The sequence below is a fragment of the Pundamilia nyererei genome, unplaced genomic scaffold (assembly GCF_000239375.1).
Source record: "Pundamilia nyererei isolate P.nyererei 1_Seehausen unplaced genomic scaffold, PunNye1.0 scaffold00193, whole genome shotgun sequence".
Taxonomy (NCBI): Eukaryota; Metazoa; Chordata; class Actinopteri; order Cichliformes; family Cichlidae; genus Pundamilia; species Pundamilia nyererei.
The window spans coordinates 994826-1016650 of NW_005187594.1; the positions used below are offsets into that span (position 1 = coordinate 994826).

Below are 21825 nucleotides of genomic sequence, written 5' to 3' on the forward strand. Positions count from 1 at the left end.
AGAAAGAGACAGAGAGAAAGAGGAGCGAACCAAAATGAGAACAGGCCCCATAAGGCAAACAGCTGTTTGATCCACGCGGCCCATAAATAACTCAAGCATCACTGAGTGAGAAAACACTCATCCTGGACAGTCCTGTGGACAGTCTTACTGCCGGGCTGAGGACCCACAGCAAGAGATCACATCTAGCTCTGTCCACAGATAAACACATATCCATCTGCTGCTGCGCGGGGCCGTAAACACTGCGTAAAGCGGATCTGTATAATTATATAAGTGGATCACAGGATGAAAAGCGTATTCCATGTTGTTGGCTATTATTATTAAAGTGCTGCAATAAAATCTCAGAGCCGTTCTCCTTCTGCTTCTGCTCCTGACAACTTCACCCAAACACATAAATCAAACGCAAAGGATCCCCCGACCTCCCCGCACAAGTCTACATCACTACTACTACTACCACCAGGCTACTACCGCTCCTGCTGCTATAAAGTTATTTATCGTTTCCATCCAAGAACTCACGCACCGCTCTGGCTACTGTGCATACCCATTGCAGCTCCTTCAGTCTGGGTCTCCTCAGTGTGCCCCCCTTCCCCCTCAGCCCCGCCGGTTACGGTCTGATTTTTGCAGCCGCAGAGCAGGCAGGAGTGGACTAGTCTAAAGTTGCCCAGAAAGTGATGCAAGGGCCGACTAGCTTAGCCAGCTAGCCTGTACGCCGAGACAAAGACAGGAGGCCGCCTCCAGAGCCCCTAGAGCCCCCAGAACAGCTGATGAGCGTTTTTTTTCTTAGAGGAAGAGGAGGCTGGGGGAGAGAAGGGGAGTTCTGGCTGCAACCAGGACTCAAAATACCACAATATGGATGGAAGCTTTTCTCTGTAAAAGTTTAAAAGGAGCGACAAAGAAGCAGCAGAAAAAGGTGTGCAACAAAGGATGTTGGCCCATAATTTATCAGAATGTGAAGTGGATGTGAACAGCAGGTTTTAGACTCCAGGGAGATGGAGACATAGAGAGGGAAAGGAAAGGAGGAGCGCGAAATGAAACAAGTGTGTGATTTTCTCTTTCTCTTTTTAATAAATACAGCAATACTGCAGCATATAGTTGGCTGTAAACATTCAAGGATTAGGATAACGAAGGTATTTGTTTTTCTGAGACTGCATTGCATCCTACAGCTAACAGGTCTACTACTTTTTACGAAGATTTTTTTTAAGGCTGAGAGGGTTTATGGGACCTGATGCTGCTCACTGCTAGGCTTCAAAGTTTCGCGGTGTGCAAAAAGTTCCGTGCTTTTCGGCTTTCTCTTCTTATCTCTGCCGGGTCTGGCGGTGAAATCACCAGACCAGTCATGCCCCCCCCCCCCCCCCCCCCCACACACACACACACACACACACACACACACACACACACACACACACACACAGAGGTTTTTTTTCAGAAAACATATGCACACACTGAGTCTTTAGAAATACACGTTTAGTGAGATTAGTTGGACATAAAAAATCTTTTTCTTTTTCTGCTGCAATTTCCTTAGTGCTTGTTTTCCTCTGACCTCGGACATGATTCAAACACAACTGAAACACATCACACCTTGCTATATTTTTTCAATCCTGTGCCTAACAGGAAAAGCTGAAAGCTCTCGCTGAAGCACTCATACAGTGACATATTGGATAACAGCTTTCTAAAAGTGACCTTTGACCCTGGAGCAGCAATGGATAAGCTCTGCAATGATCAACCAACTGGTCACAACTAGAATTCCAGTTTCTGCTTTGAACACTGACTCAGACTCTGATAACCTTTAGCACTGAGCTTTATTTTAAGTTGCAAGCATGAGCAGTTGAGGCAGACTCAATAAGTCAGTAGACTTTTAAAGTATAGGTCTTCAGTCAGCAGCAGTTATTGAAACAGCATTTCCATACTGGCACTGGCAAATTTATTTTAGTTAGAATGTCATTGATAATATGCCTGCAACCCACCTGTTTCTATAATTATTCAAACTAGCTTGATATTTATCTATTTAACCACATCGCAATTTTTTTTTCTTTGTCAGTGTTTGGTGTCAGCTGTGAGGTTTTAAATAATCTCTGTCTATGATGTCAGATAACTCTGACGGTAACTCTTTTGTGGAGCTTTCCATGACGAGGTACCTAAGAACGTTAAAACAATCTGACCTTACCTTAAACAAGCTATCTGCTGAGCACATCCCCCGTGTGCATCCACTTTCTGGATTTGACATCATGTGCAACTTCAGCGGGCTTCCGGCCACTTGCATTCTTTTCAAATGATCACAGTGGTTAGCATTTTATTTAGATAGCAAATGGAGTCACAGAAGAGAAGCTGCTAGTTCATGCTTTCTAAGATGAAAATATTAACATCAGAATTTTGGCATTCTGATGTCACATAATGATTTACTGTTTGTCGGAATTAATTTATATCTGATTTTCTTCCATGTTTGCTCATTTTACTCTAAAAGATTCAAAGTTCAAAACATTATTTCCACAATAAACCCAAAATTAGTCAGTTTTTAAATTTCACACATGCTTTGTTGAATAAAAATAAGTTTTATCACAATGACACGCACCTTTCTCTAGAACAGATGGAATACCTGTTACTCTATCACTCTGGGATACTTCCATGTCCATAAGGACACCCACTGCCATCACCACCACCTTCCTCAGAGATCAGTCAATGTCCATACTCTTTGTGTCCAAAAAAGACTTTTTCATCAAGTCTATTTGCAGAGTTTCTTCAAGTGTAATGAGCTCGAACAGCCATGCAGCATTGATACCGACATCAGAGACACAACAACAAACCTAGCACTGCAACACATTTCATCTCCTCCCCTCTTGCAGATGACATACCACTTTCAACACCATTTTTCAGAGGGCAGATATGCACCAGGGAAAGAAACAGAGAGAGAGAGAGAGAGAGAGAGAGAGAGAGAGAGAGAGAGAGAGAGAGAAGTCTTACATGTTCATCCAGTTTGTTTAACTAAGGAGTGGGTCTCAGAGGGGGTGAAAGGACTTTTGGTTTGTTTCCCATATTCCATTCTAAATTTAATGCAAAAACAAAATGCCTGGAAAGTTAAATTAATCAAATTCAAACAATTCAAGTGCATGAACAAGCATTTTTTTTAAACATCTCAGCCAAGGAGCATGTTTGTGTAACTGTGCCATGTGGAAAATTACTAATTCATATCTTTGGTGTTGTTGTTTTGTTAGTAAGGTTTACAACCACAAGCCACTCTGTGAGAAAACGCTAAACCTCCATAGGTGTGTACAGCCAAATTTGTAAAAAGTGTTTTTTATGTGAACTAAAAAATATTAGTTCACATCTTTGCTGGTATGCTATTCACCTAGTGAATACTTTCTTGTCATTCAGGATTGTGAAATCTGAATAAACCTACTTAATGTCTGTTGCTGTAGACACATAACTGAGGCATTAACTCGTCCTGTGTACAAAAGACCTGTTTGAACTCTATGTAAACCATGTGCTTCTGCTGAAGCTGCTTTCTGCTTCATGGCCCCTCAAATTCAAACAGGGATTATGCACAAACATATCCAACAACAAGAGCTGAGCTTAACAAGTTCTTACATCCCTTATACCCTTTCATTGTATGATTTTTTTCTTTTCTACACTTAGCTACTTGTATATCATTTTAGCCCAGTGTTACTCTCCTTTACTGCTCCAGGCAGGGTCGCACAACTTCCCAAAGAACTAACCCCATTTCACTAAGAGTCCTAAATCAGAAACTCATACCATCAACGCCTTCCTTTGACACGGAGTTAATCTTTATCAGAGATGCTAATCTTTGACCTCAAACTAAAAGAAAGCCCTGACACTAGGAGAAGGAAAGAAGGGGAAGGGGGGTTCTTGGGGTTTACCAGAAGGTATGATGTGGGGGTCGAATTGTTCTTTCTGCTCCTGGGCCATGAAAAGTGCCAAGCTCACCAAGCCTGTCAGGCATAGGTTGAACAGGGATGGATGTGACCTCCCATGCAAGTGTGTGTGTGTCTGTTGGGGGTGGGGGAGTGGCAGGTAGTATTCACAAAGTCAATGGTTAGCTAATTACCTTTTTACCTAAATGTGTAATATTGAACAAAAGCTCATCGCGATAGGAAAAAGCTGGCAGTTAATGATACAGTCAGCAATGTCTCAAAAATTTCCAAGATTTTCCAAATATTTTTTTTTAAATGTAAGATTTCACGTATACCTATAAATATCAAATTGCTCTTAACAGTATGTAGACTGTAGGTACAAGGGAATAAAACCTGGCAGTTATAAACCAATTACACTGTAAATGTTACTCATGGGGAAGGAAAGGACATACATTACTAATAGTGGTGCGGGCTACTGAGCATATTAAACTCCACTTCTTACATTGTAATTAAGCATTACTTTTAGATGTGTAGACTTCCTGACTTTTATCTAAATTCATAATCAAACACCATATAATATAAATACTGCATATTAAAATGAAATTGTTTATCTGTAAATATCACATTCAAATGTAATAGATTTCAAAAGTGACCTAAAATTTGAGTCAGTCTGTGATTTGTAACGCTTTCATTTTGATTCATATGTCTAATAGGTGGAACCTGGTTATATTTCATTTTTAATATTTCTTTATTCACATCTAAGACAGACGCATAGATGGTGATTATATTGGTCAGTATTGTGCACTGCGGAAACCTGTTACAGGTATGTATGTATACAAGACATACAAGACCCACCATAAATAGTGATGGGTGGGTGGTGGGTGGGGATAATGGTGGTAGTGGGATTACACAGTCGGTTCTTTCTGGATCATATGCTGAAGACCAAAAATAATGACATCACAGAGTTTTGTACCGCATCAATATTTAACTCACTTTGACATAGATTATTTATTAATGCAGAATAGAATGCTGCCACTTGTAGAGTTCCATTAGATTTGGTGTATTATTATGGATCAGAGGAGAATAAACGTAAGGTCTCGTTTGACCATGTTTTTTGTAGAATTTGTCATTGTTGGTATGTAGGCTTTCTGGACATGCAGCCATTGTGGCTGCCTGTTGGTCAAAAACAATCATTTTCTGCATTTGAGAGTTAGTCCATCTAGGGACAGAAGCATTCAGAGAAATGTGTCTATAGTAATTTGTCGTTTGGCAGGGCTTTCAAAATGGATTTTCCTAAGTTGTTATTATATAGCTCTGAGGCCTCATTACACTGAATGTTGAACAACCTGCACCACTATAAAAGGCCTGCATCCATTTCCTGACAACATGGTCCTCTTATGATGCAAGTTTCAGAAAAAGAAGCCAGTGACTGTAATATAATCGGGCCACTTGGCCTAGCAGCAGACAGTAGTGTGTTACAGCGGGAGAAAGCAGCTTTATGGATCTCAGCCAGACCTGTCAGGCTTTATACACAGCAACAGTGTTAGTTGTTCTTGCCCCTACTATTTTACTATGATTGGTATTCTGCCCATACTTTGTCAGTGATACACGAGGAAATCGATTAAATCACAGCTGTGCTAGACTTGCTGTGGGTTTTCATAACTTTTAAATCTATATACCTCTATACTTAGCAAAATACTTCAAGGTAAGTCCAGAGGATCTAACCACTGTTACACGAGATGGCATAAGCAACTCAGATTTAGCCTGGATGATACAGGGTGGGAGTATTTGATATATTCAGCATTTTAGAATATGGCCGTTTTTTTAACTTGATTAAAATCATATATATCAGTTGACATTAGATGTAAAAATACACAAGAACAAACAAGCTAGGATTTTTGAAATAACTGCTTTCTTAGAAACAACAGAAGACAGCACTTTTGCTTTTGCCTTTCCAGACTGGTGGATGTGAGCTCTCAGGAATAGCTCTTCCAAACCTTTAAGTGTTTCTCTTTAATAATAATAATAATACTAATAATAATAATAATAATAATAATAATAATAATAATAATAATAATAATAATAATGATAGCATAGTATACTAGTGGGCTGTTTTCCTTGGATGAGTGCAGTTATTATATCTGCAGTTCATAAACAATATGGAGACTACATAAATGAATAAAGTCACAGTTTTGACTCTGAAATCTTGTTCTTTCGCAATAAATGTGTTAAGGGGCTCAAGAACTGATGGTTGTATGGTAAATCTATATTTAATGCACTTTTTTATGGACCTTAATTTCTCACCTCAGCCATTGTATAATTTGATTGTGATCCAGTTTTGCTTATGGTGTTTTCATATCCTTGTGATCTCTCAATAAATGGACCCACGTCTTGGTGTAAGGAGGAGAAAGGCAACGCATTAGACCAAATGATTTCTGTTTGTAGTTATTTTACAATAGTTGCATTTGTAATTCGACGTCTATTGATAACCATTTCGTTTAAAATTGGTTGGAGCTAATATTTTTGTGGGGCCAAAGGGTGAGATGGGGGTTGATTTTTTGAGTAAGCAATCGTCACACTATCCCAAATTTCGTCGTGGCTAGCATGCATCTTCCTTCTTTATACATAGCAGCCATGCCCCTAATCGCCGAGACTCATTCTCTCTGTCCCACGCACGCACGCTAACATGCACATACTAACACCTCACTTAGTCTAGCAGGCATACTGCTTTCCAAATGTGGGGCGAGTGAGCAGGGAGGTTGAGAAAGTAAGAGACAGAGTTCGTCCTATTTTCTGTTACCAATTCGGATGCATCTGTCTTCAGCTGCCTACACGCACGCGCGCACAGAAAAAGTGTTGGCTAGCAATAGAGCTTGCACGCGGTTTCACCCTATGGATGCCTGTGCGAGTTTGAGAGAGACCGCGGTCACACAACAGATAATTAATGACATGTCGAGCGGTGGAGTGTGCGGAATGGGGACGCCTCGGGAATAAGCACGGGGACACTGAGCAAGAAGCAGCCCGACAGACCTTACCTGCGCTCTTGGCGTGTCTTTCCAGATGGATATCCTCCCGGTGTTCGGTTTTTTCCTGGTTTCAGTCTGTTTTGGACACGGACGGACACACTAGCTACAGTTAGGATGACCACTGAATCCTCTCCGAAAGGCTTGGGCGTATTTTCTTTTAATTAATTGTACTTAAATACAAGCAGTCGCTCCTAGAGGTTGGAGTCCAAAATGGCACTAAAACGTTATTTATGCCAATTAAAGCCGACGTTTAAACTGCACCGTTACCTGTTATTATAGCACTGGTGAGCTCATTATGGCGCTTCTGTGACACGGCGTAAAGGAGACGCCAATCGTTTGCATGACCGGTTTGGGAAAAGACATAAATCTGGAGCGGCTCTGCTATAAATCTCCAGCAGTCAAGCCTACCTACAGCAAGCACGCTGACGGAACCCGCTTGGTCTGGGGCTCGCGGTGCGACTTTACCCTAAACGACACACCGCATGCACGCGCTCACCCCCTCCGCCTTTTGCTGTAAAACTCCCCTTGTAGCGGGCTGGTACGTTCCTGGTCAGAGCCACATCCAGGGCTTACGTTTGTCTGTTTTGTCGTCCGAGTTGACACTGTCCACCCCACTAATGTTTGGGAGACTGCTGAGCTCCGGTGGGCCTCTTTCTGAGCTGGACTTCAGAATAAAAACGGATAGAGCTTTCCTGGATTGAGGGTGACGCTGTATTCCCTGGGCTGCTTTTCGCTGCTCCTTCCCCTTTCTTCCCTTCTCTTTCGTTTAACTAAAAAGAGGGTCACGCAGTCCTCCTTTTCCATTCTCTATCTTCGTCTTCATCTTCCCTCGCTCTCTTTGGTGCAAGCTAACCAAATTCACCATTATTATTATTATTATTATTATTATTATTATTATTATTATTATTATTATTATTATTATTATTATTATTATTACTACTACTAGCAATGAGTAACCTTGGTGAGCTAAAACCTCTGCAGACCAAAGCAATCTACGTTTAAGCCTAAAACACGTATCTTCAGGCGCGTCGTAACTGCTTCTTTGGTTACCGCTGGAATATAGTCTCTTCTCTCGGCGGTCCCTGCTTTTCTGGACAGACGGCTTGACACTGTGAACTGTTCCTGAAGCAGTTTGCAGTCTGACAACCTAGACAACCTGGGGAATCTGGGAGGGAGAAAAGGGAGTTCTGGTTTTGTTCCTGTCCAATAGGGGAGTGTGGTTAAGGTGCACCAGAAGGGTTAGCGAGGTTCACCGTAACCTGCCTGTTCATAAAGGCCAGATGTTGGTTATTACATGGCGTCAAACTGAGCGCGATCAGAGGAGAGGAAGAGGGAGAAGGAGGCCGAGAGAGCAGAAATTCCGCTGTGATTTGACCTGCGCGTTCACAGAGGGGAGCCATTTCCACCTCGCTTGGTTTTACACAATTAGTGGGCGATTTTAGCCTATGCGCAATTACTTTAAGATCTCCGATGTATTCATTATTAATGTTAAGGTTCAAAAGTTGCATACAACCACGCAACCAAGAGATATATATGTGTTCAAATCTATGATGTTGATGTGATATACAAACGGTGACTAGATATGAAGCGTTATAGCAACAGTATTCTAATCTACTTTGCACGTGTGGATTTTAAGTCCTGTTTATCTTTACTTGTGCCGATACAAACAGATGCACTTGCCTCCCCCCCCCCCCCCACCACCACCACCACACACACAAATTCACGCTTGTAAAAGGTACGTGTGTCATCTGCCCACGCTTGTAAACATGCCCTCTACACACACAATGAGAGATAAAGAGAGAGAGCGCGCGAATGAGTACGTGAGAGACAAGTTCAATTACACAAAAGTAAAGCCGGTATTTTTAGTTTTCTGTTATGATAGAAGAAAGAGAACGGAGAAAGGAAATCAGTTCGCGCCTGCTCTCTCCCTCCACTCCTGGTGGAAACATTTCCGCCTCAGCAGCTCGGGCTGTCTTATCGCGTTTGTGCTGGCTCTCCGGCCCGGTTCAACTGGGTGATGAAGGGAGAGAAAAAAATGGAGCTCTCGGGTTTTGGATACGGTTTCAGCGTCTCATTTTTCACAAGCTTCGAATCACTACCTTCACGCAGACGTTTATAAATTAGCAGAAGGATTCTTACTGATTTATTTTCAAACGGGTAATCGTCTCCGCGCAAGAAAGAGCTCTGGAAGTACCTGGCGCGCGGAGCGTGAGAGTGGTTAACTCCGGCCAGTAAGAGATATGGGACTTTCGGTTTATTATTATTATTATTATTATTAATAATAATAATAACAATAATAATAATAATAATAATAATAATAATGAGATATCGTCGTGCTTACATTGGTTAATTGTGTGTCTGTACTGTAATAAATCTTTCATGTTAGGGGTCCTTTAAAAGAATGTAACCGGTTTTTGTAAACATTATTTTTCCCACGCTAAATCTCTCCCTCGTTAACGTCCATCAGCTGCAGATTTATGAGGCCGAGTAGTCCTCGGATTTATGTTTTGACTGTTTTCGAGGAAACCCTACTCTTCTCTGTCTTACCATTTCCATTTTCGTTTCGTTTTTTTCCCTTGTTTTTCGCTTTACCCGCTAGCAGGCAATTAAACTGAGATTTTCTGCAAGCGACTATTGAGCACGATGTATTGGAAAATACAATTAAAAATTTAAAAAAGAAATCCGTTTAACTTTAGGCACCAGTCTTCTGCTAGAAGTGGGACACATTTTGAGCACTGTTCAGTTCGTCAGTGCTGCTTCTTCATTTGGATTTCATTTGCATGAACAGAGTATTTTAAATACACTTTATGATTACTTTTTTAAAATGTGGTCACAACAAAAACATTTTGCTATGTAACATACATATGTATAATTTCACAAAATCGCACTGTCTCTATACGGATGTATAGAGACATCCGTATAGATGTCTCTATACATCCGTATAGAGGTTACATGTCATTTTATTGCGTTAATATGTGGCTACTATATCTCTAGCTTGTGTGTAAATAGAGAGGGCGTTAAAACTGAACTAAATATTTTAAATACAATTTTTAAAAGAATGATTCACTCTTTTCAGATTGGTCGCTCCCAGGACTGAAAATATTTCCTGCTAGGGAAAAAGAACAGTGAAGCAGTCAATATGGCTGCCAGTCTCAGCAATGAGTGGGAAGATTCCTTGTGTGAGGTCTTGTGTCTTGTGCCTACTTGCTTTTGCTTCTCTTTAAGATGCGTAGGATTGTACCTTGTCTATGAACATGTGCAATAAAAGGATGCTTCAATCACAGTGAATGTTAACAGAAACGTAGGACGTAAGAGCAACACAAGAAAACAAGCAATGCACCGATAAAGGATGAAAAGGAAGGTACTTCGACAAACTGCTCTTAATGAGAAATAATACGCGTATCACAAAAACAGCGACCGACAACACCAGTGATATTGAAACATGTACTGTAATATGATAACGTTAGCTTTGAACATCTGTTGAACATCTTTTGTACAGTTGCGGACTCTCCGTGCATAGGTATTTCACATTTGGTTAATTGGACAAAAAAGACAGTTAATAGTTAACATAATATGATCAAATATTGTCTTTACTTTTCTGACCATTGTAATTATAGAGTGGAAAGCAAACCGTGAACAAATGCTTATTTTTTATTCCAATAGCATTTTAGCTGCCTCTTTTATTCTCTGCTAAAACGAGCTGCCAGTATTACAATTGCCCTGCAGCGGGCTTCGGTGTAAACATTAATTTCAGCGTCAGTTATTTGTGGTCTTTCAATAGAAGGCACGCCTCAGTAACACATTAATGCCTAATATTAATTTCTTTCCACATTTGTATTACAGAACATAAGGCTACATAAATACCGGACCGAGTGAACACAGTTCGGTCTCAGAGAAGTTAAACGTGGATAACAGCAGCAGCTTGAATGGATGTCAGACAGGGCGCGATATCATTTCTCAGGACCGTTTCAAACATTTCAATTTTTTCAGATGAGTCTGAGCTGGAACTATCTTGTCATACCAAACATACTTAGCTGTGGACACATGGCTGAGATAAAATAAGATAAAATATTTCAAGCACTATTTCAATGCTGCATCGTCATCTAAATACGTGTGTGTGTGTGTGTGTGTGGGGGGGGGTGTGTGTGTGTGTGTGTGTGTGTGTGTGTGTGTGTGTGTGTGTGTGTGTGTGGGGGGGGGGGGGGTATTGGGGGTTGGTGCCACAATCCACCCCCTTTTCTGTCTACAGAAATGAGGCGAGATATTGTTTTTGACAGGGCTGCGGAGAGCAGGAATACACATCTTGAAAAGCGCCGCCTTTTGTTGCTGCTGTCGTTATTATGTGATGGGAGGCCGGCGGAGAAGCTCTAATTTGGTTAAGCTAAGGTTTACACTGCTGCTGATGGCCAAGCGGGGAACGAGACTACTGAAGGAGAGAGAGGACCATGCTGCAAAGGGGCCCGGCCTTAATTGTAAAACGATTCGAGGGGCACATCCATCAGTTCCAATACCAACCCTATTGTTTTGTAATTTGTAATAAAAATATTAATAAAATAATATTAATAACACTAAAATCTGTAAAACAGTCTTGCAGTTCATTGTTTGCAATGCTGCAAATGTATCACACCAAAACAACGCAGCAAGCCTAGTACACTGTCTCTCTCTCTCTCTCTCTCTCTCTCTCTCTCTCTCTCTCTCACACACACACACACACACACACACACACACACACACACACACACCTACTGGCAATGGCAACAACAAAAAAATGGAACATCTCATAGTGTCTGACTTTCCATTACAAGAGGGCACACGAAATGCACCCAGCTTAATAGCAGACACGTGTGAATATAAACATGGATGGGGAAATAGAGAGGAAGGTCCTCCCATGTCTGCATCTTATTTTGCTCACCACATTAGAAGCTCTGACTCACGGCGGAGGATTTGAGCCAAAGCAGAGACACTGAGCCCTGACATGTGTAATGGCGAACAGCTCCATTCCGACAGGCATCCACAGAAAATGGGCAATAAGGAGAAACAAAACTTTATTTGTTGCATTAAGTTAAAGTTGATGCCACATAGCGTCTAACAGTAGATAATTTAAAATGTACAATAAGATGCAGTTAGGTTTGTTGGTACGTAAAAAGTCCATCTTCACTACAAAGCCTGTTTCAGTGCAGAAAGCAGCCTAATGATTGCATTTCATTTACAAACCAGGGACTTAATGAAGATCAACAAGGTTTCCTTGTCATTTCCATCTTTAGTCCGAATTCCTTGGCTGAGTTACTTGGATTCATTTCTGCCTCCCGGCTAGATAGATGAGCTTTTACTGGCCCATTGGTCTTTTTTATGAGATTTCATGCCGGCCGAGCCGTGCCCCGGTGTGCCAAATTTAAACAAATCTCTCGTTAATTGGTCGTCTCAGTAATTCAAGACCTGAAAGCTACAGCCAAATACTGTCATACTGAAGCGGGAAAACCCGAAACGCCCGGAGTAATAATTAAAGTGTAAAAAAACAAAGCTAAAGGACAAAAAAGAATAAAAAAGAAAGAAAACACAGGGGCGTGCATGGGGGCCGAGAAGGACGAGAGAGATTAAGTGGAAATTAAGCCGGAAGAGGAGGAAGGGGAAAGAGGAGCCAGTGGCGCAGCCGTGGCGTGAACTCTTCCTGCTCTCCTTCCTCTTTCCCCTTTACCGTCGGTCCATCGACCGTCATTTTCCCCCGCTGTCTTACACACAGCGCAGGAAACCGTGATTTATCGTGGGCAGCGCCATAAACAACAGCGCTCCCTCACAAACACACAACGGCAGCCCCGGCCGCACGCTGACACCGAGCCTTACAATAAATCAAGAGAAGTAGCTAGCTGGGAGAGAGAGGGGGAAACGAGAGAGAGAGGGAGGGAGAGGGTGAGAGAAAGAGAGAGGGAGAGAGAGAGGAATGGACAGAGAGTCAGACAGATAGAGAGAGATGTAAAAGCAGACATGAAGTGATGGACGAAAGATGGAGAAGAATATCCAAGTGTTTCTTAAAATATAAACAGCCGTCGGCTAGCATTGCACCGCTCTCTCTCTCTCCCTCACTCTCTCTCTCTCTCTGGTTTTCAGGCTGCTCGGCTGCACGCTACAACCCATAAACAATGGCTGATGGTGATGATGATAGGTGGGGGGTGATGTGTAAACAACACGACAGAAACATGCACGACATAAAAAACACACGGCGAAAGACGAGTATTTGGGGGGCAATATTTACCACGATGTTAAAGTAGCCTATGATTCACAGAGAGGGATGCGGGAGAAGGCGGCGCAGCGGCGGAGAAGATGAGGAAGGAGTGTGGTTTCCCCCCATGCAGTTCCTTTCCTTCCGCAATACTCACGGTGTCCACAACGACCCGCAAGATACACGCCCGTCCAAATTTGTTTTATTGCAGCCTCCCTCTATCTTTTCTCTTTCCCTCTCTCTCTCTCCCTCTCTCTCTCTCTCTCTCTCTCTCTCACTCACTCCCCCTCTCTCTGTTGGTGTTTCTTGGTGTCTCCTCTTTTCCCCCTCTCTCCCCCTCTCTTTCTATTTTTTCTTCTCGCTCTCTTTCACCGCTGTTTTTTTTTTTTGGGGGGGGGGGGGGGGTGAAAGGACAGTTCTACGTCAAGAGCAGCGGCACGTCTCGCCGTTATATTCCTGACGAAAACATATCTATTCTACAACCTCTGCATTAATTATTTAATGAATCACGTGATGTGTTGTTCGGGGCGGGAGGTGTTTGGCGGTAGTGGGGGCTCACTCCGTTTGTGGGACCCACACGGGCCCGTGGATGCATGCATGCATGCATGCAGGAGTCCAAATGAAGTCAAAAAAAAGAAGTCGGAGGATGTTCGTGTGTAGGGTAAAGCAGTGGAGGCCTGGGACAGACACACAGAGGGGCCGATAAAAGATGAATTCGTCTTTTAAAAATGACTGCACGCCTCACATTCGTTCTTCGTTATTGCTCACTGTCATCTCTTGCTCAGCTCGCCGTCAGCCGACCAAAGAAGCGGGATTCCTTCCGTTGCTCCGTCTTACATTGCCTGTGCTATATTTCAGTGTTTCTAGAAAAAGGAAATACCCGATGATGGCGGCAATAATTTATCAGATACACAGCGCTGGGGGGGTATTTTTCTTGTTTCGGTGTCATATTCACTCCAGTCTTGAAGCTAAACTAAATATTTAACGGTAGCAAAGACTACCTGCCATCTGTGTCAGTGAGAACAAATTTCCTCAAATCTGTTTGTTTGATAATTAGGACAGACATCCTGTTAGGTAACCCAAAAACTGGAAACCCAAAACTAAATATAAGGCAGGCTTTTCTCCGAACTCTATAGGATAATAAAATTCAGAATTAAATATTTTGCTTGGACTCAATTAACCAACTTCACCTTACTGTTTTTAATCCCATTAAGAAGATTTTGGTGCGGTGGCGAAGTGTAATTCGATTAGAATGAGATTTGTATTACTTATTTCGAGTTCGGTAAAGTAGCAAAGAAGAGAGCTCTCACAAAAACAAAACAAAAAAAGAAAGAGACCGCAGAGGAAGAAAGAAAAGAGTAGATGAAGAAACAGCGAACTGACAAAACCCCCGCCATGAGGCCGACTGAGCTGCAACAATAGAACGTTGGAATCCTTCTATTGCGGGCTACCAAAGCTCGAGCCGACTCCAGCAGAACAATAGAGACTTGGAGTAGAAAAAAATGTTGAGGCTCTGAAGGCTAACCTAGCTGCTGAGTAGCAAATAAGAAACACTTCAAGGTCAAAGCATGGGCCTCGGGATCCTCAAGAAAGCGCTGATTTTTCCGCTCATGGCGATGGAGAGACTTTTAAAGAGCTTTTAGAAAATCATCCATTAAAACATAAAGGATCCTCTTTTAGGGACTTACCAAAACCGTCAGGGAAAGGTAAAAATATTTCGATTTCTATTCAAGTGACACAAAAGAGCAATATTGGCAAACAAAGAGTAGCTTTCTCAAAAGTGCAGTACAGAAATGCAACTGGCCAGTTTGCTTTTAAAAATGCAATCTACCCATGACACGTCTCCAAATAATTGACAAAAGGAAACAAATGTGGCTGTAAACTATTAACAGTGACAGACCTGGTTGGACGTGTATTTATTTCTTCTTTCTGATGCACTAAAAACATGCAGATACTCCTTTAAATATACGCTGCCAGCACCGCGGAGATTTTTACCCACAACAAGATTGAAATCAAACATTTGCCGTGGTGATGATGGCGTCTTTAATGACGGCCATAAATTATAGCAATCACAGTTTGAAACAACAGCTAAGATAAGCAGCAGCGAAGACCTGGGCCGGCCTGACAACAGCCATAGAATCAGTCCTGTAAACTTGGCACAACCGCATGCAAAGCCATTACCGCAAAACACCAAACCGTTTCAAAACGTCCCAAAAACGACGGGCGGAGGATTTTTCACTCATCTGCATCTTTATCCATTCATATCATGAGAACAAAATGACCCATGCATTATTTTACATTTATACTCCTCGAATAATTCACTTATACTCAGCATTACAACACAACACCGCGCGATCCACGCCAGCTTCAAATGGCTAGTTTAAGATTTATCAGTAGAACTGAGAGTCGGCACTTGAAAAGACTGTAAAAGAGTTCTTTGAGATCCTGGGGCTTTCTAGGTCAGTGATGGTAGATAGACAGGTAGATTCTTCCTCGTCGTTAATGATTAACTAAGTTTTGAATAAAAAGAGAGAAATCTTTTGTTAAGATGGATAATGGCCTGAAAATGAAAGTGCCGAGATGTGATTTATCGCTCACATATTCTAGGTGAGAAAATGTATAATAATAATAATAATAATAATATTAGTAGTCGCAGTAGTAGTAGTAGTAATAGTAGTGGGAGATGTGTGTGAGAGAAACAGGGGAGACAATGAGAGGGAGAGAGAGAGATTGATTTAGCCTGCCCCGACACGTTGCCTTTTACTGCGCCTCGTAAATCTGTCTCGAGATAGCAGTACGCATACAACCATTTTCCCCCCTAATATTCTTCTCCACGTGCGAGACGTGAGGTCTTCCTTCCGCTCTGGGATTAAAGCGGTGACGTCCCCGGGTCAGTTTCACGAGTATAGTTTTAAACATCCTAAAACAGAAGTACTATCTTCTTTTACTCCTCCTTCTTTGTCTTCTTCTCTGCTCTATATAATGAACTAAGTCACATTATTATTTATGGCAACATTATTATTATTATTATTATTATTATTATTATTATTATTATTATTATTATTATTATTATTATTATTATTATTCAGAATCCTGTTCGAAACTCGCCTGCATGGAATAATTAGAAAACACAACCACAACTGTGTGGCCGTTTATGATCAGACTGGTGGGTTAGTGGTTCACTTTAGTTCATTTTAAAGGGAAAATGGAAAAAGTATGGATTAGTTTCATATTGTAGTCTGTTATGGCTTCACAGTAATTTATATCATATAAGATATTAGCGAGCAGTTAATATATCCACGTACAGTTTATTTATTGTGTTGTAATATCAATAATAGAGCGTGATATAAACTGCAGGGTTGATTGATGTCTGTCAGATTTTCACTTTACAAGACTGTGAGGAACAAATCTGTAAAAACATCAAAATGGAATGGAATGGAAAACTGGACAAAAAAATTAAGAGCAATATTTTTATCCGTCAAATTCATGGCCAACTTTGCTTAATGTGTGTTTGTTTTTTAGGAAAAATCAATTAAACTCAAAGTACAAGCACATGATGGTGGTCAGAGAGTCCGTAAAGAAAGCATTCAAAAGGTAAAAACATGCGAAAAGCATAATTAGACAATTATTTATCATATCTTTTATCATACACATTTGATTTTTACTATCATCCTTACTGACGATAGACAGTTATAGTGACACCCCCCCCCCCCCCCCGCCCTGTTACGGGGTATTTAATGCAGCATTAACCTGCACAAGCAGCGACAGACGCACACAAAACATTTTGCCACGAACGCGCCATTTGCAACAATATTATAATGCTCAGACTTATTTTAGAAACAATGATAAATATTATAGCCTGAAAAAAACTGATAATACTACAAAATGTACCTTATTTACAACTGTCTTTGTTGCCTCTGTGAAGTTCTAGCTATATTTAAAGACACATTATTCATTGAAATCCTCACTGTGGAATTGAGGGTAAGCCAGCGTGTAAATGATTGAGATCTTTAGAACATGCCACTCAGATATCTTTTTTTTCTAAAATGCTTGAAAACTATTAGAAGTGACTTATAATAAACGTAAACAAACGGCAGATTTGACCAAATCCTCATTCTTACGTGTCTCCGATTTGCTGCTCTCAGTGCGCTATTCCAACTATACTTTATATGAAAAGGCAGTGAGTCTTTGTCATTAGGATGCTGCAGTAAAAAGTAAAAAGAAGTTGGTTAATCCAACAGTATAAATAGGCTTGTATGGGCCTAATGCTCCGCCATTAGTCATACAGGCAACAGAAACCTATTTATCACTCACATGTAACGGATATGAGAGCTGCATGCTGTATCGTACAATAGTAACTTCATCAGATTGCAGGCCTGCTTGTCTTCAAATTTCACTGGAAGTCTGACAACACTTGGTCACAAATTGACACGTGATTTCTTCATTATACATTTATTATCAGGGACGGGAACATTGGAGTTGAATACGAGCCAGCTGCAGAGCTGAAACAAAAACCAAGCAAACAAATGATTATCAAAAGTTGTTTAAACCCCATTAGAATCATCATTCCATCATTCCTTTTGTTCTGCAGCGAAGTCCACTCGAAAGCTCTTCTGCCGTCCTTGCTACTAATAAAGTTATTAGTGCTGATAAAGGCAAGACACTAGCAATTTCTGTAATTCTTCATTGCCTGGGTTAACGATATAATAATATTTGAGCTCGTGATTAATTGGCACATTATTGAAAAAAAAGTATTTAATTATTTAGAAAACCCTTTGACTAACCAGGCACGGATTGGAATCCACAAAGAGCGTGTATGCGCGTGCTGCTACTTGGCAGCCGCTATTTGGCTCTCTCTTTTTAATACTTAATACGTGTCTACTTTTAAATGGCTCCCCCGCACGCGCTCATGCACGCGCTCAGCCCGTGCAGCACTAAAAGCCTGGCAACCATATATCTCTCGTGACGACCTCCTCCTGCAACCCGCGCGCCTACACTGTGACCTCTTCGGCTCCTCGAGCTCTCCAGAATAATAAATTTCTCGGGCAACGTGGATGCTGGGAGAGAGAGAGAGAGAGAGAGAGAGAGAGAGAGAGAGAGAGAGAGATGACGGGGAAAAGGAGCGGGCGATTTGTCTAGCAATTAGCAAAAGCGGGCCATAGAGGGAGGGAGGAAGGGAGGGAGGAAAAGACAGAAGTTTGTGTAACTTTTGTGTATCTGTGTGTGTTCCAGTCTATGGCGATCGCTGAACACATGCGCTCATATTCGGTGCCTGGCACCTGATGTTCCACTGCATGTGTGAGTGTTCTGTTTCCTGTGCAAAGCTGCTGTTGAAACATCAGTTCCATCGGTTGGCTCAGAGCCTCCAAACAGCGTGCAAAGCAAAGAGCTGCTTGTCTGTAAACTGCAGGTCACATCTGTCTGTATGATCCCCGGCTGTTTCATGCTTTTACTTTATAGTTATTTACATGCTAATCCCCCTGACACTACAAAATAAATCTTCTTTTGGATTAAGTGAAGCATCAGGAGCAAGTAGTCAAGCTACAGAGAAAACACTTCACACAAGCATACAGGTATAAAGTATCTTTCAGTAAAGGAAAGCTCAGCAGACCTTTGCGATATAAGAGAGATACTGTTTGTTTGTTTGTTTGTTTGTTTGTTTGTTTGTTTGTTTGTTTGTTTGTTTGTTTGTTTGTTTGTTTGTTTGTTTGTTTGTTTTTCAGTGAAACTGCAAGAGCTCAAAGTAGAAATTACATTAAGTCACTTGAAGAATTGGTCCTTTATGAATCATATTATAGTATTTCAATATCCATTAACACTCAACATTAACATCGAGGGATGGGTCAAGTTTCAATTTCCCCACATAATTGTAATATTGTATTATAGATTTATTCACCTGACTGCGGTATTTGTTACCAAAATGCACAAAAACACTTTTCTGTCACATGCTGGAATGGCTTGCCTATTTTTAAAACTGCATCCGTTAGTTCTTACGGGACTTGACAGAAATGTAAGTTAAAACAAAAACAAAAAATCCTAACAAAACAGCTGGTCTACAGCTTTTGTACGTTTTCCCACATCTGTGTCTGTATGTACTGTGTCCGACTCATCGAATGTTGCACTACTACCAAAATAAGCATAACATGTTTGAACATTTCAAACCGTAAAAATTGACATGGTTACTCTGAATACTTTTATAGTTAACTGTGATTGTACAAACCCTTGCCAACCCTATAAACCTTATGTAATAACTAGAAAACACCAGATCATTTAAAAAGATATATTTTGCTAACTATCAGCTGGGTCACAGGGAAAAACAGATTGTGGAAAAAGAAATGATAGAAGTTTCCAAAGATTCCCAATAATACTCAGAAAATCAGAGTTCTATAAACTTCAACCTGTCCTGTCCTAAACTATTTGTAAACTGTGGCATTGAACCACTCCAGCTTCACATTTGCTGTAAGTGGAAAAACTGTCAATTAACGATCATCTTATCGTTACGCTATAGTACATGGCTGACCTGAGTCAAAGGTTTTCCCGATGCAAGGCAAAGTGCATAGCACAGTTTTAAGGATTCCGCCACCAGTGAATTCACAGCAGCTCATGTATAAATGTCTGACTACTTCTTAGTGGTTCATTTAAAATGTCTTTTGAAGTTTAATGTAATTGAAATGTCTTATAATTGTAATAAATATACACAGACACTGTTATGACTGATACACAACTTCTTGTTCATATACTTGTTGCTTTGCTGAATCAGTACTATTGAAGACACACGCACACACACACACACACAGGCGTGAACGTCCACTAGTTAAAAGGCTACTAGCAGCTTTTGCAGCCATGCAGACAGAAGGGGCATGCTGTGTTTACATTATCATCGAGGTCTGCGCAGCATCAGACCTAACACATCTACGACACAGTTTCGCACTTTAGCTCTCAGGACCAGACGCAGAGAGCCCCGGTCTTATATTCTCTAAACGACAGAGGGTTCAACGAAGGAAATACATTTCCAGTAGTTTCAGATGACTCAAACCGCTACACCACACTTCAGTTGAAGTCCCAGTCAGAAGTGACTTCTTACTGACCCCTGTAGAGGTGGATGAGTTGTCTGCTGTCTGTCTGTTTGGGTGTGGGAGTGGAGATATCACTGTTACCCCTGGGTTACAGTGCCCTGAACTCAGTCTGTTATGACTAAATGGCCTGGTGGCTCTGGAGGTCTGGGAATGTCCGAGGGAGCGCAACCTAGTGAGGTCAAGGGGGACAGGGACTAGAGGGGGTAGGTGTGGTGTGGAGGATGAAGAGGGGAGCCACAGGTCAGCCTCTGGTTTCAGAGCCACTGGACCTCATCGGTCAGAAAAAAACGTGTCCCCTGGCTGAACCCTCTGTGGCCTTAGCTTGGCCATTCCGTGTATGACCATTGATTTTTCCCTCCTCCATCTCTCCTTCTCTTTTTTCTTTCAATTCCGTTTTGTCCTTCCTTTCCACACATCGAATCACGCCGCACCACGCGTCCCCTTGAGAGGTTGAAGGCCCATCTAGCAGAACGCTACCCCTTAATTTGAATCGCTGGCAGATTGATTTCTGAAGGGGTCAAACTGAAGTGAACGCGCTTCTTGAGGCCGTCGCTGTTAGGCTCAGCAGATAGCAGAGGCCCCGAGCTCGCATCGCGACCGGCGATCATTGGCAGTTCATTTGAAAAGCCTCGCGAACCGTTTGTTTTCGAGCTAAATTGTTTTGAAGCGCAACCGAGACAGTATCCATTAACCAGCGCGCCCCCTCAGTTCGCTTAATCCCCCCCCCCCGCCCCTGTCTAACTGAAGGCCGTATTATTCATATTCCCACTGCAGTGTCTGTAGCCTGCACCTGGCAAACAAAGTACACATGCACATACACTAACAATATCTCATTAAAAGGTATAGGTCCTAAACCACAGAAACACTTTATAACCGCAGAAACGTAGCTAAGAAACAATGCATAATAAGTTCCAGGAACCAGAAATTATTCTCGTGGGCCTTTCTGTCACATATTAGCAACAACATTTATAATTTTCCTTGAGTAATACGGGACTCCATAGGCATCCTTGTTAAGTTAGCAACTCGATAATATTATATAACCTATCAAAAATTAAAGATCTGCCTTTCGAAAAAGCACACAAAAACGGGCTCTTTACAAATACTATGCGTAAAAGACGCACCGCAGCACGTTCGACGCACAACAGCAGCTGTTTAGGAAGCGTCGGATCTCGTGGTTGACAAACAGACGCAGAGTTGACACCAATGGTTGCATAAACTGAAGGAAAAAAAGAGCACAACACACAGGCTCATTCCAACACAAACACTCCCAAAGCGCTTGCAGTCAAAAACCCCACGGCCGTAAATGCTCTTACAGCGTGACCTCGCCAAATGCGCGGGGGGCAATAAAAACATAAAACACCACAACACAAGGCAACAGAAGCCAAAGCAGAGAAAGAAAAGACAAAATTTAGTCTCAGGCCCTTACCTTTCTTACTTTTATTGACCCGTGAGCCATCTTCTGCTTCGTCGTGAGGGATTTCTGAATGGTTTGTTGGAGTTCTTTGGAGAGATTTTCTTCTTTCCAACGAGGAAGAAAAAAAAAAGTTTTTCTTCTTCTTATGGAAGCATGTTTATGTAGAGTAAAAAATAGCTTGGGTGGAAAGGGGAGGCGTGTGTGTAAAGGAGGTGTGTGTGTGTGTGTG

General features: G+C 41.6%; 1 protein-coding gene across 6 annotated transcripts in view; it reads right to left on the bottom strand.

Moving 5' to 3' along the window:
• Window positions 1-21814, bottom strand: part of hoxb3a (homeobox B3a) — a 37449-nt gene extending 15635 nt beyond the window's left edge. For 2 of the 6 annotated variants that reach the window (XM_013914402.1, XM_013914397.1), the window contains exon 1: window positions 21609-21814. The gene's annotated coding sequence lies outside the window, so the exon portion shown is untranslated. Of the gene's footprint in view, window positions 1-517; window positions 695-6898; window positions 6930-13139; window positions 13249-21608 lie in introns of those variants that run through there. The other 4 variants (XM_013914399.1, XM_013914400.1, XM_013914403.1 and 1 more) reach the window with 4 other exon arrangements.
• Window positions 21815-21825: the final 11 nt, after the last annotated feature.